Source organism: Mytilus galloprovincialis, chromosome 8, assembly GCF_965363235.1.
Source record: "Mytilus galloprovincialis chromosome 8, xbMytGall1.hap1.1, whole genome shotgun sequence".
Lineage (NCBI taxonomy): Eukaryota > Metazoa > Mollusca > Bivalvia > Mytilida > Mytilidae > Mytilus > Mytilus galloprovincialis.
Window position 1 is genome coordinate 58163261 of NC_134845.1, and position 11488 is coordinate 58174748.

Genomic DNA, 11488 nt, shown 5'->3' on the forward strand with positions numbered 1-11488 from the left:
CAATATATACATGTACAATGTCAATAGAATATTTATCATTTGTTCATTGAGAACAGGAGTAATTATTTGAATATAATGATGAATATTAAAAAAAACTGTATGTGTCTTTAGTATCATTTTGTGTGCAAATTGTCCATTTCAATTAATCATATTAATTAAAATTAAAAATTATTAAATTTGTTTTTTTATATTATCGCGCCCGATTAGGTGGTGTTACATCTTACAAACTGTATACATTTTTTTCCCAAAGAATTCCGCTCAACAGGTGCTAGGGACCATTTTAAATTTGCATAGAGGTGAGATTTTTTATTTGCTCCATGCTAAAGGCTTTAGCTTTTTTTTAGGTTGAATAACAGCAATAGAAGCGCTGTTCCTTTGTTTTTTGAGTGATTTTAATGTGCGTGTACTGATTTTGTGTCATGGATGGATATCCTTAGTTTTTCTATGAAATCATTGCGTTTCAATAAAAAGAAGGTATATCGACCTACCTACCTTTTTCAGTAAGTAATCAGAACCACAAATACTTTTACCCTAAATAAAACTCGTACACATACTCATGATTAATATCAGAATTTATAACCGTTAGTGTGTTAAAAATATCAACTAACCTACATATCCTTTTTTGCATTCATAGGCAAATATGATATTTATATTATGTAAATACGATGCACATTAAATTTGCTGCAGAACGCCCTTAATATTTTTTATCTTATGAATGTTTTACATGGTTTTATCGATGTTTAATGATGTCTAGTAAAGTATTTTGTAAAATAAATCAAAATGTTGCATTCGAAATGTTTAACAATATTACTACAAACACTATCATACCCTAAAGAAGGTCTGTATTATGACAATATACCTCTGGGTTATAATTGACTTGGCCAACACCAAATGGGAAGTCGTTCTCAGATATATTTTTATCATTCTTGCAGAGCAACTACTGTTCATCTTCTTGACGAAACGGATATTCCATGCAGACAGTTACAGGACATAAATCAGAAACCTCTCTAAAAACATACTTTGAAAAACCTTGCGAGAAAAAAGTGCATGCGTCCGAAATATTAAGCAAAAAATGGTGTGGAAAGAAATCAAAACAAGTAAAGCCATGTTTATCTAATATTGACTTTCTATGTTGGTCACACAGTACATTTGAAGAAGAAGAAAATATTTCTGTTGACTTGAATAATGCACATTTTGAATTAGAGCTTTACAGAATGGAAATGATATGAAAGAAATATCAATTTGATGAAGTTCTGACAGAAATTGGTACAGGTGCCTCAAAGTGAAATACAAAAATATTGAAACAAGAGACTTTGCTGCTATATCAAAATTGATTAAAAGTACCATATCCAAATACTAAAGTACCATTTCTTAATAACTGTAGCAATGTAACTGTTAACATAAATAACAATGATCACCCATATGTAAACAAGCCTGCAAAAGAATATCCTCATATACAAAATGGTTTTGTTGCAAATTTCTTGTTACATAATCTGTTATATATTGTTACACTTAAACAAGAGTTATCTATATATTGATTGCTGTGAATGTGTTGTATCATTTAGTTAACGTATATTTGAAACTTTTACAGTAAGAAATTGTTTTGAAGATGTCCTTTCTACAAAAAAAAACCATTGTTCATGCAATAGTTGTTGATTATTGATATAACAATTGTAGCCTTTGTATGAGGTCGATGCGAGAATATATCAACCTCGGACTTCGTCATCAGTCGATATGCTTCTCATGGGGTTGATATAACTTCGCATCGACCTCATACAAAGGCTTTAATTGTATAATCAAGTTTTGTCCTATTTCAAAAATTTCCACTTGTTTTGATTTTTTTGCAATTTTTGTGTATGTGTTACATTGTGTTCTATACAGTACAAGTCCAAAAATGTATAATACTTTTACAAAAATTGATGCTTAAGAGTTCATAAATTTAGCCCATTAACATCCATACCGTAAATGGACAATTTAAGAGATGTTCTATAAAATGAAAATATTTGAAAACTTCATTTCAAACCTATTTTTATTTAGATAATGTGAAATGAAGATCAACAAATTCTTATATTTTATTTTCAATTATTATTGGTCTTAAATAAATATAGAAATAATATATTGAACCAATTTATCGTTCGTAATATATTTGCTAAAATGCACCATGTTAATTTCAATCCAGTTTCTATTAATAATTAATTTGAATATGTACAATTACATCGTTTGATGTTTTGACTACAAAACTACAACATGTGTGCGAAAACTTTACATTTATGTGTATACAATAGTTTAATGAAAAGGAAGTGCATACTTGTGAAAGTTGCTACAGAGGTGATCTTTCAATTATAATTACGTTATCAGATGATACCCTGAACTAAACTTGAAATACTTTGTTGAGGAATTATACACTTATAACTATTGACTATAATTAATTTTGAAACATTATCTATTGCCAGTCACAATAAAATTGAGAAGTTCGTGCGACAAAAATTTGTATAAAAACATTCCAATACCGGACCAATGCTTCGTCTGGATATAACAGAAAGGACTATCATACAAAATATAGGCCATATTACATACATTACATACTCTTGATGTTCCTATGAACCCACTATGACGGCTTCTTCAATCCTCAGTTATCCAAAAATGAATTTTACTGCACACTAGCGCTCATACTTGAAAAATCCACAGGGGTCAAAATGCGAAACTACACAACTTACTGTAGAATGCTACCTCATGTTAGAACAAACCCAGTACAAGTAGTCTAATTCGGTGGGAATATTCGTGAAAATAAAACAGAATTGTAGTTACGATATAAGCAACATGTCCATTATCATCTGTGAAACGGATATTCCGTAACGGTCAACAAGCTCGCGATGGCGTCCGAAAAATTTGAGAAGGGATGATATCAAGTTCACCATTTGGAAATCTTGGTTTAATAACTTCCTTTTGAAATTTTGTCAAAGATATTTTTCAATACATGCTAACCTTTCATATTGGAATGTAAAGAATGAAAGCTACAGATTATATAATTTGTTCGCCTCCGAAGATCTCCTCTGGATTTACATACAGCAGGAAAGCGGAAAGCAAAATATTGGAAAGCCAAGTTTTATTTAAACCGAAATAATTGAAGATATATATGCAAAAAATAGCATAAAACTTATAGCCAAATCCATCTAAGGTCAAAGTTGTCTGAGGAAGTTGAAAACGAAGATATTTGATAATTTAAAAAATTATAAATCATGCCAGTTCCGAAGTTCTGACTTCTGGGCTGATGATACCCTTAAGGACTGATAATCAACTAGCAGGAGTATCAACCCATTGCATTCTCTATGTGGATCATCCAGAGAATAGTCTTCAATTTTTCACAGTAATTAATAATATGCAATATGAAAAAGTTTTCACCTTCATTAGTGTTAACGTTGTGATTTAAATTTTAAAAAAAAGCTACACCTCTCAGATTTGATGTCAATGAATGGAAAACGTATTCCCATCCATCTGTTTTAATGTTAAGTTCGTATTTTTTTGTTAAATGTGAGACAAAATGTATTAAAATTATTTGATTATAATTGTATCACCATTCATACATGTGTTTAGCTGTATCAATATTTATAACATGAATAATGAGTGAACGAAAATGAGTTTACAATAGTATTTGTGAAATCAAAAGACATTCAGATTCATCTTCTTTTAAAACTGTATAATCTAAAATATGTGACATCTTAAGAAATGTACATTAAATAGATATAACAACAAAGTGCCAAAACGAGTCCAACTTTTAAATTAAACATTAAATCTGCCTTCTCAGACTTTCACTTTTACTGTGTAAAACATTCATTATCTGGTGTAAGGAAGATAACTCAGAAGATATTTTAGTCAAATACATAATTATACATATATATGTTTTGGATTGAATTTTAATTTGAGTAAAATCAGCAGTGAATACTGCTATGTACATATTTTGCACACACAGATACACTTTTTTCTTTTCTATTAGGTTATTGCAAAAAAGAAAAGATCACATTAGAAGCAAAACTATACAAATGGTCCATTGTTTTTGTGCATTCAAATCTGATAGTGATCTATATTTTACTATCTAACAAAATAAAGACCTTCAGAACGAAATTCAATCGATGACCATTTCATGAGACCAATGTAACTTAGTTAAAAAAAACTTACTTGCTACATAATAGCGACGTTTTTTACCCTATTTGAATTTGAGTTATACATTCATCATATCCGTGTAACTTTAAGTCCATTATAAATAAACTCATCTTAGATACCAGGATAAACAAATATATAGATACGCAAGACTCGCGTTTCGTCTACAAAAGACTCATTAGTGACGCTCGAATAAAAAAGATGTTTAAAAGGCCAACAAAAGTATAAAGTTGAAGATCATTTAGAAACAAAAAATTCCTAAAAGTTTTGCCAAATACAGCTACGTTTGCCAAATACAGCTAAATAAATGCTTGACATGTAAAATCTCGCTTGAACTTATCAGATTTATTATCCTACGCAATTGCATACATTCCTTATTTAAATTACGCAACATATTCTCATCTCGACCAGAGATAGATAGAAAAAGATGATTTGATTTAGATATGACAAAAGTGCAATAAAATAGTAATCTTATAAAAGTTTTGTCTATATTATCTAACACTTGCCTATAATTTATATAAATTATTCTTTCTAATTCAACTAAACACATAATTCCAAGGAGCTTACAAGTACTAGAGTCAATTTCAAAACTAGCTTCACACATCTTTGATCTTGGCTGGTTGTTTTTTTTTCTGCTACTTATCAATCTAATATTTGTTTATTCTATATTTATCTTAAATACAGAGATTTCAGCATAAAATTTGAGAACGCGAATAAATGCATATCGAGAAAGTACAAATTCTGTGTTATCCATAGTATTACCATTTAGCTCCCAACTATTTCTTACTAAAATGCCTTATATGCACAAAACAAGAAAGTGTAAGGGGATAAACAGTAAAATAACAAGTTTACAGAACTTTGCAGAAAAATAAAAAAAATCGAATCTCCGTAGTCAAATGTCAAAATCAAAAGTTTAAACGCATCAAATGAATAGATACCAACTGTCATTATCCTGACTAGGTACAGACATTTTCTAGTGAAGAAAATGGTGAATAAATCCTAGTTTTTGTAGCTAACTCAACCTTTCAATTATATGACAGTCGCATAAAATTCCATCATATTGACAACTATGCATGAGCAAAACAAACAGATATAATAGGTAAAAACGTCAAAAATAAGGTTTTATCAGTCATAGTATTTCCACTAGCAAAGAACAACGGCATGGTAACTTCAATGAAAAATGGCACCCAGAGCACGCAAAAGATTAACAAAAAGGCACATAGATTATGCAAAGAATTATAGAACCGGCAATGAATGGTTATATTGCATTGGTAACGTATGGACTGACAGTTGGTGATTGAAAAGAGCTCAAGATATCAATCAATAAAAGTGTAATGTTTAAAAAAAAGTAAAATCACAATAATACTGAACTCCGATGAAAATAAAATCGGAAGGTCCCTAATCACATGGGAAAATCAAATGACAAAACACATCAAAAACGAATGGACAACAACTGTCGTATTCCGGACTTGGTACAGGCATTTTCAAATGTAGAACATGGTGGATTGAACCTGGTTGTATAGCGTTAAATCTCTCACCTTGTACGATAATCTCATCAAATTTCGTTATATGTTTCCAGCGATGCGTGAGCTAAACAGACATAATACATAAAATAGTCAAAATACGGGTACATCAGTCATCATCGTGTTACAATTTTACCAAAAACACAAAAGCATCTATCAAATAAAAACACATTCATTGCTTCGCAATTTATCTTTGTAAAACAAAACAATTATTCATGTTGACCATGAGTCCAGAGGTAAAGGTATGCATTGCCTTTTAAAAGTATTTATGCCTAAACCAAACCGAGTCAGCATGTTGGTATCCTGATATGTAGCATAATTCAATTTTACCGTTCCGGACTGGCCAAACCTAGACATTATTAACGTTGGCAATGGAACCCGATGTTGCCTCTGAATTGCTCCTAATGCCTAATTTCTAAACACGTTCGAGTTTCTCAACAGAGGTTGGGGTACCTGGTCTTATCTTAATCTGGGATGTTAAAGTTGGTCAAAAATAATTGTATATAATATAAGTACTGTGTAGTTATAAAATTGATTTAAAATCAGTAAAAAATGCTACGACGGCAGGTATAAACTGTCAATAAAATATTTTTACTTTAGTGTGGATTATGCCTTTACCGAGAAGTATCTGTAAAGGCTGTTCATTGAAGTTTCAATTTGCATCTTTTTAAATGAGAGGCGAAATATACAAAAGGGACATTCAAACTTATTACTCACAAATCAACTGACAACGCCATGGTTAAAAAAAGACAAACACACAAACAATAGTTTAAAAAAATACCCATAGAAAACTGAAGACGGAGCAACACGAACCCTATCAAATTTTATAAAAACTGGGGGTGATCTCAGGTGTTCTGAAAGGTTAGCAGATCCTGCTATACATGTGTCATTAATGTTTACAGCTTTCTATGCAGTCTCATTTTTGGGGCAGGCAAAAAAATAATTTTCGATCTAGTACCTAATATTTCATTTTGTTTTTGGTATGATATTTATTTTATCCTGTTTCCGACAAGATGTATACAAAAGAAGTTGTGGTATGATTGCAAATGAGACAACTCTCCACAAGAGACCAAAAATGACACAGAAATTAACAACTATAGGTAACCATACGGCCTTCAACAATGAGCAAAGCCCATACCGCATAGTCAGCTATAAAAGGGCCCGAAATAACAATGTAAAACAATTCAAATGTCAAACGAGGAAACTAACGGCCTTTTTTATATAAAAAATATGAACGAAATACAAATATATAACACATTAATAAACGACAACAACTGAATGAAAGGTTTATTTTTAGTTCTTACTATGTCTATTCTATCTTATCATTTTATCACTTTATTTCAACCCAAACATGCTAAAATTCCCTTACTGAAGTATACATTGTTGAAGGCCGTACGTTGACCTATAGTTGTCAATTTCTGTGTCATTTTGGTCTCTTGTGGAGAGTTTTCTCATTAGCAATCATATCACATCTTCTTTTTTATATGTCTTTTGAAAAGTTTTCCCTTTCTTCTTTCTGATAATATATGTAACAATGAAAGCTTATTGGGATATACCTATGATAACTTTAATAATGCTTTCGCCTTTTTTCTGTAAAGATCAGTTTATGGAGATTGAGATTCCGGAACTTTTGGAATGAATAAATAAAGGCAACAGTAGTATACCGATTATCAAAAGTCATAAATCGATTGCGAAAAAAACAATTCCGGGTTACAAACCAAAGCAAGATAAAAAATGTCTCTATTGACCTTCACGTCCGTTATAACACTACCCGCTGATTTAAGTCCTCCCAATAGGCACTTTTAAAAAGGGTCTCTATCGATCCTTGCCATTACTTATAAACTCACATTACATTTATAAACATATTGTACTTTTCTGTGATTTCTATTACAGAAAATAATATTTGCCAAAAAATTTATATAATAAAAAAATGATCGTTAGGTCTTTCTTTTAATCAGAAATGATTACCTTTTACATACCCACTTTAAAAGGAAGCTCTTGATATGTTCGGCTGCAGTGTTACATGTTGCAAATTGACAAGTACAAGCACTAAAACAGTAGCTTACCCTTCCGGATCACATGAGATTTTCCCAGTTTTTGATGGGGTTCATGTTGTACATTCTTTGTTTTCTAGGTTGTGTTTTTGTACTCTTGTTTATCTGTTTGTTCTATATCTTTTTTTTAGCCATGACGTAATCAGTTTAATTTCGACTGATGAGATTGAATGTAACTCTGGTATATTTCGCCTCTTTTGCTTTTACAGTTCATTAAATTTCTCTCTTGTAGAAACTGCAACTAATGTTCAGTTATTTTTGCTCCCTCACGTATAAAAGCCTGAAATAAACAAAAACGGCATTTGAAAAATACCTAGAATAAAGAATCACATTATAATTATTAAAATTGATATTCTCTTTATAATAAAGAATTATAAGAAACGGTAACATGCTTGGAGATAAATTCAAGATATGAAAATTACATGTACATAATATGATAAATCGTTGGTTGCTACAGGCAAGTAAACATGCAATGATATCATGTACATACCTGCAGACTGTCACTATTTGCGGGGGATTTCCCTCATGGAGGCTCCCAAATGGTAATTTTGAAACAACAATTTTGTTCACAATTTAAAACAAAACAATCAATTTTATAATGGCTATAGGCTTGTAAAAGTAAGAAGAAGTAAAAAACAACATTAAAATATATTTAAAGGCTTCCTTGAAGGTTTTGTGGGACTAGATGATCCATCTTGCACGTGAAATCCCATGGGCATTTTGAAAAATTGGCAGGTATGCATGTAACGAATAATTGTAAGATGCAAAATAATATATTTTATAATAACATACTACTTAGCCACATATTTGCAATGTATAGTTAGAAAAGGGTATACACCATCTTTAAATCATAATGTTAACAATTAATTTTAGTAGTTTCATATCACCAGAAAGATATAGTTATCCTCAATTGAGTTAGAATAAATACAAGTCTGCTAAAAGAGGGACGAAAGTTACCAGAGAGACAGTCAAACTCATAAATTGAAAATAAACTGACAACGCCATGGCTAAAAATGAAAAAGACAAACAGACAAACAATAGTACACATGACACAACATATAAAATAAAAGAATAAGCAACACGAACCCCACCAAAAACTAGGGGTGATCTCAAGTGCTCCGGAAGGGTAAGCAGATCCTGCTCCACATGTGGCACCCGTCGTGTTGCTCATGTTATAACAAATCCGGTAAATAGTCTTATTCGGTAGATCTCATTCATGAAAGGGATATTTGACATATAATATGACATATGATATGACCCTCCCCTAAAACGCCAAAGAATCTGTCTATATTGACACTGAAACATTACCTGTTCATATATCCCCTGCCTCTTGTGAAACCAAAAAAAATGTCTTTAATGACCCTTTCTTTACTTATAACATAAACTGCTGATATGATAAAAGAAATTATTCAAAGTAATAAATTGCCTGTTGTATGCGGTAAATGGTATGGTGAGCGACAACAGGCTCTATAGATCCTCTACTTATAACAAACCTAAAAATAGAAAGATATTTTCTAATGCAAAGCAGTCTTTAAATTTTGCTGATATAAATAGGCTTTTAATGGTCACTTGAAATCTGGTTGACAGTTATGTCAGTTTATTTTCGATCTATGAGTTTGGTATATTTGGCCCTTCCTTTATGACTTATCGATTTCAAACAATATTATCAAACAATAGATAATGGAAATGTGGTAAGTCAATGAGACAACTCTCCATGCAAGTTATAATTTGTAAAAGTAATCCATTACAAGACATGTAGTAGGGTGCCCAGTATCGAAAAAGACGTCTAGTTAACGAGTTTAAGTTAACGGATAACATACGGCTATATTTATATGCAAACGATTGGAAAATCATTATATTTTTTAATCATGAATGTCGTCGTATGCTCCCGTGGTCACGTTTTTCAAATTTTTGTGGTTTCTTAGGGTACCCACAGAAACCTCGTCATACAGACCATCTTCAACACGAAAAAAAATTTATTGATTTCTATGTTATTTGTTCAAATGATACTCATCATTTAGCTTAAAAATTAAATTTATCATATAATGAAAGCTGAAAAGATTTATATAATTTAAAAATAAGTATTTCATGATTTTAGTATGGCTACTTTTTTTAGCTGAAATTTACCACATTTTGAACAAAAGAAAATTTATTACGTGTTACTTTCACGGGATTTTTACTCTGATTACATCAATAACACGTGGTTCATATGTGTGCCAAATATCTATTGTGTAATGTTAATCGGTGAGAAGAAAATAGCGATTTAAAACACAAATTTAGTGATCATTCTGCCTTGTTTCAAACACGCCTTTTCTCGTGCCGTTAACCGTTTTGTAGCTTACACTACCAGGTCATTAACTAGGACAATTTTCACTAACTTCATTTCTATTTTTTGCTTGTCGTATGGTCAAATTGTATATTTGGAATAGTCCAGTCAGTTTGAAGATCGTTCTTTTGTAATTGGAAATATTTTTTGTTGGTTTCCATAACTTTAATTGGTTTTTTTTATTGATAGTTTTGTTATAATTGTAATATACAAATCAAATCCTTCGATCACGTTTCGGACCCGGAATATGGCACACATTTACAGTCCTGTTAAACTAAGCTAATCAAACCATAAGCGAAGTAAGAATGAAATACAATGGGATAAGTGTGTTATATCTCAAGGTTCTTTTACTGAATTGCTTATTAATAATTGAGTAATAAGCACAAACAAAAGCTTTATCGAGGCTATGGGAGCACGGAAATATTTGAGTTTATTGCCTGATGCTTCAGACCTAGACCATTTTCGTACTGATGATTACAAAATGTTGTAGCATCATTCTTGCTACAAATCTTACACTAGCAGACACAACTGAAATTTTTTTCATTAAAGCTGAATGAAGTTCTTGATCGTCTGTTAAAGTGTTTCAGGACATAACATATAGAAGGTCGTCAAATTCCTGCCTGGAAAAAGTTTTTTTGAGTCAGTGAGATACAACAGGCCTTAATCAGATTTCTTGGGGAATCGATTGTTCAGCATCATGGTAGATCAACAGTTACTATGAAACACGAGAAAGTCATATTCTAGCTAGCACTTCAAAGGACCCTAAATTAGCTTAGAAATAGTATTTAGGTTTTAAGAATTATTTGGTACGCCCGATGAAGTAGATACTCGCATGATTTTACATATGCATGCTATTCATGTAGACAAAGAGATAGGTGTAAAAGGAATCAAGGGTAGGATAATAACAAAGTCACAAGATACAGATGTTCTAATCTTATGCGTCCCTTACATCCACTCCATGCAGCATACACATGACCTATGGTTTCAAACAGACACTATTACTTGAATACAAGATTTTCGCATCTATATAAATATAGGAAGATGTGGTGTGAGCGCCAATGAGACAACTCTCCATGCAAATAACAATTAAAAAAAGTAAGCCATTATAGGTCAATGTACGGCCTTGGCTCACACCGAACAACAAGCTATAAAGAGCCCCAAAATTACTAGTGTAAAACCATTCAAACGGGAAAACCAACGGTCTAATAGATATAAAAAAACGAGAAACGAGAAACGCGTATAAATTACATAAACAATTGACAACTACTGTATACCTGTCCACGAAATATGTAAAAGTCTCGGGTTTGCCATCTGTAACTTTCTACCACACGTGCTGTTACATGATGCAATACAACGTATTGGACCCTGTTTAGGATCAGTAAGCGCACTGTTTTTTAGTCTTGAAGGACAGCCCAGATGATTTTACC